This window comes from Akebia trifoliata, chromosome 10 (assembly GCF_017979445.1).
Source record: "Akebia trifoliata isolate Shusen 1 chromosome 10, ASM1797944v1, whole genome shotgun sequence".
In the NCBI taxonomy this organism is placed as follows: Eukaryota; Viridiplantae; Streptophyta; class Magnoliopsida; order Ranunculales; family Lardizabalaceae; genus Akebia; species Akebia trifoliata.
This window is the reverse complement of record NC_141384.1, coordinates 29,392,706-29,397,520: the sequence shown is the minus strand read 5'-3', so window position 1 is coordinate 29,397,520 and position 4,815 is coordinate 29,392,706. Positions and strand designations below refer to the sequence as shown.

The following is a 4,815-nucleotide window of genomic DNA, read 5'->3' as shown; positions in this document are numbered from 1 at the left end:
AAATTTTATTAAAAACGAAAGTTTTTACATATGTTTTCTCATATGGCCCTTGAACCTGACCCTATATATATATATATATATTGTGGTTAGGGTTTTATATGAGCCTAATCATAATTCTAAACAATTACTGAAATTGTTTGAACGAGTGTTATAACGTCTGATAATGTTAAAATTATAGTTTGAGCCAAACCTTTGTACTGATCGAAGAGTGGTTTAATCTTTAATTGGGGTGTGATTAATAATTTTAGAAATTGGGATGTAATAAGTTAAAAATTGGGGTGCCAATAGTAATTCTCTTTTATTAATATTGAAGTTTGATGCATGTTGTGAAAAGGCCTTGTGGCCATGGATTTGAAAAATCATTTGAGATTGAGTCATCTTGACTGTAAACGAGTGTGATTTTTAATGTGAATTATCGTTCTAGACTGAGATTGATATGACTTGCCTGATATATTGGAAATATCGATTGAATTATGTTTATTTTATTCTTAGTGGAGACTGTTAAAGCTCTATCTTGCTACTTGGTAGTACTTAGATACTTGGACAGTGAGTTACACTTGCTTTTGCACATTCTACCATTCAGTGCTCATGTTTTCTTGTCCTGAAACTGTTTTATATTTGTCACACACCATTGGTTGCTTCAATAGGTTGGTGCCTCTTTTCATGATTCAGATTAAAGAATCATTTTCGCCTCCTCATCTGTAGAAAAACTAATCCATGAGAACCAATCTTAAAATATCATCAGAGGGCACACGTCGCATTCTGCAAGTGCAAACCCCTTCACATCCCCAACCAAATTGAAAGAAGGGATACTTGAATTAAAAGGAGGTGAGTATAATTAGCTTGTGCGATATATATATTTTTTTCCTTCTCTGTTTAAAGCTTAAGAGTTCTTCTAATTGACAGTGAGAGAAACTTGGAATGGTTATGTTGAACCACCACACAATTTTGATTTGTATCATATTGATCTTTTCAGGTGTCTGCGCATTGGGGTTGTAAGATTGGGGCATACAGATGCTGCCATACCATCACAAATGGTCCTTCCAAGTGTGAATTGTTTCTTATTTCATAGGGTGACTATTCAAGTCTTTCGCAGCTGCATTACTCTTCCCCTCTATGCACTTGTGACACAGGTGAGGCATTTTTGGAGGAAACGGTTTATGGTCTGTTGGTGCAAATGGTAACTGCAATACGTGTAGCTATTCTGGGACATTCCGACCTCCAAATTGTCGAGTTGGTTGTGGCCAACCCAACTCAATGATGGTAATGACTCTTATAAGAAAACTTTAGTCATTGAACGTGCCTCGATCCATCAATGATTTCTTACTATAACCTTTTTCAGATTAATGTTCACCTTATTAGGTACCATGTGCCTCGATCTTGGGGATTTTCCAGGAACTCCAAGTTGACACATTTACTTCAAGATTCATTGGGTAAGTCCGAGTTGAACAAAGTCGTGCTTGTTCGACACCTCAAGTTACAGACTAGTATCAAACTTGATATTCTATTTTAGTTATACACACAACTTCATGAGTTTAAGTGCATGGTCGCATCTCATTTCAGGGTCACATATTAAGGATACATGTGCAAATAGAAGGTGCTTAGACATTGTCTAGTGTTAGTGAGTGTCTGATCTGACCAGAAACAATATGTTCTTAATGAGTAAAATTGTGGCCACCATCCTTTACTTGATCAACATTCTCCACCAGAGTATACTCTGCTGGGTACAATGGCAGCAACATTAATTACAGTAGAAATTAACTTAGTGGTTGATTATATTGATGTTTTGCTAACTTAAATGTTTGTCTTCTTGGAATTTTCAGAAAAAGCAGTGGTTTTTTCTAGGGGTGCATCCATGTATCGTAGGGTTACAAGGTACATGAGAATGTCATTGAACACTCTCTCTCTCTTGGAATTAGTAGCCAAATAGAAGCTTGGGTGATTTGCTTCATAGTAGTAAAGGATGGGTTATCCAACTTGCATCATGATTGCGTGCCTCCAATTGTTCATCAAAACGTGAAATCAAATAACGTTTTGTTGGACAGAGAGTTCAGTGCACAAGTGGCAGATTTTGGGGGTTTCCAAAGTGGTTGATGTGATCAGCATTGGGCCTAAATCCATGTCTGCGATCACAGGTTCATGTGGTTATATTGCACCAGGTTAGTCAAGATTACATCATACCTGTTTAATTTATTTCACATTGTCATCTTTAATTGAATTATGTTCTACTTTTCATATTGGGTATTTGAATTTTCACCAATTTATTTGCCATATAATCTTTTCATGGTGTATTGGCTTATAATATCTCCCATTGTTGTTGATCTACAATGTCTGATTACATATATTTTCTAGTTTGTACTTAGCTTGTATGATCGATTTGATGAGCTTACATAGTTATTTCTATCAGCCCTTGTTTTGTTTCTAACAAACTTACACAATTAATTCAATATTTCCTGTTCAATTGTTTTCTTTTTGTTCCAATTTTAATTAAATCTATTGTGTTTGGCCTTAAACTTGCTGCAGAGTATGCGTAGACACTTCGAGTGCACGAGAAGAGCAACTTATACAACTTTGGAGTGGTGATTCTACAGTTGATAACTGGAAGGCGTCCTATTGAACTCGAATTTGGGGATGACAGGAAATTGTCCCCATATTACTACAAAGACGACTCCGATCAAGGAAGTATAGTGTGAAGTAGTAGTAGAGGGAAGAGAGAAGCTTATCTCCCTTGTTTACTTTAGGATTTCTTGACTCTATATAGAAGCTAAGACTTTTAACAGTAGGTTGTTGGTAGTATTAATTTAATGGGTCCCAATTTCCTCGAAAAGTTAAATTCAAAACCTTGGAATTTTGTTGGGGCCTCATTTATAAGAAGGGATCTGTTCTGCTGTTTTATCGTTGTAGTAAAATTAAAGACTTCTGAAATCTCAAGCAAAATAACAAGAAACCCTCAAAAAGTGATCTAAAGAACTAAATGGGGCATTGTGCATTTCTACCCGTTCTCTGAACTGTGTAACAAATTTTGTAGTGATTCTGAATTTTTTATCTTCTATGGTTGCTCGCACATGCATTTAGGCCTAAAATTAAGTAGCCTATTTCAACATGCCTAACCTCAAACAGAAGTAACAGTAGTGGGTTAAATCGATCCCACTAGATCTAAGATTTTGATTCCATGTACCCTACCATAAATATAAATAAAAAAAAGCAATGAAAGAATTTTCAATTTATATTGTTTTCAGAATTATAATCTGCAATGATTTGTAACAGTTTAATAGGTGGAACTGTTTTAAAACGTTCCAAAATTAATAATTTTGAACTCGCTTCCACTGTGTCAAGCAATTAGCGACGCCTCGATAAGAAAATATTCCATACATAGTTAGGAACGGCTGAAAACTGTTCCTAATTGACTTTATTTTTTATTTTTATTTTTATTTTTCATTTTGGGTTATAGTGTTACTTCAATTTGGTTTTGTTTGGTTCGGTTCTGATTCTTATTTAGTGGAATCAACTTATGTCGGTTTGGTTCCAATGTAACTTCAAACCGAACCAAGTTGCACCTCTAATGCTTGCACCGTGAGAGTGAAATGACTCGGGCGAGCCATCCTGATCTCATAGGCAATTGCGCGAGATAATTAATGTGAAGCCTCCATCACAATGAATATTCATCAGAAATTAGAGATGATTACTTTGATATTAAGAAAATAACAGCGTCCATGAAACTTTGGCCTATTGGATCACCTATTTTTTATCTGAAATCATTTTTTATTGATTTATATTTTTGTAAAATACTAGAATATTAAAAGAAAAGAAAATAAAAATATTTTGGTACTGAGTATCTACACTCCATAATAAAGGATAATTAAACCAATTTAAATGATTTAAATAATCTCAATTTAGATGACATGATGAGTCAACTCGGTCTTTGGGGGGCAGAGGTGACACAAGAAACCGTGTTTTAAAACTCAATCAGGCTCACTAACCCATGTTATTCAAATCATCTCTTCAATAATAATAATAATAAATAAATAAATGATTAATTAATAATAATGAAATCTCACTTTATAAATGATTTCATTAGTATGGGGATATATTGGGGGACGAGTTGATTTTAATAATAATAACAAACAAGCTAAATTATTTAAATTTTAACAATAACATTAAATAATTTTAACGCTAATGATATTCTGACCAAAAAAATTTCACTCAGTCTGTACTTGGCTGACATGGCAAGGGCACAAAATTGTTACTTTTTTCCTTGTGTACCTTGAAGAAAAGATCTATGGTTATGTTTCCTTGTCATGTCAACTACATACAGACAAAAGTGAAAATTTTCGAGTCAGAAAATCACGACTCTAATTTTAAATCTGTTTAAACAATTGAGTTATCCAAGATATTAGGACTGGCAATGATCTGAAATACGTCCGATGTTCGATCCGAAAAAATATGAAAAATCAGATTTTTGGATTAGATTCGGATTGAAATCTTAAATCCGAAACAATTTCGGATCGGATTCGGATGTACCCCAATCCACTTTGAAAAAAATTCGATCCAAACACATTTTTAATAAGTTTTTTATTATTCTTAATTTCATATAAATACATATAGATAAAACATTTTAGTCTTTTTAGTTTCCCTTTATATTTGTTGGTGGAAAGTAGATTTTTTTTTTAATTTATATGATTTTATATTTATTTTTTTAAATTTGAACATCTATAATTTGAAAATAAGGCATGTGTTTGGATCAAATCGATTTCGAATTAATGATGAAATGATACGGATCGGATTCAATTCATATATTCATTAATTGGATTGGAT

At 33.5% G+C, this 4,815-nt stretch overlaps 1 long non-coding RNA gene across 1 annotated transcript; it reads left to right on the top strand.

Annotated features, from left to right (window-relative positions):
- The first annotated feature begins 265 nt into the window (after positions 1-265).
- On the top strand, positions 266-2,966 carry LOC147393698 (uncharacterized). The gene is made up of 6 exons (XR_015182296.1): positions 266-828; positions 977-1,263; positions 1,363-1,433; positions 1,824-1,875; positions 2,046-2,159; positions 2,524-2,966. It is a non-coding gene; the product is annotated as an uncharacterized LOC147393698 (long non-coding RNA).
- Positions 2,967-4,815: the final 1,849 nt, after the last annotated feature.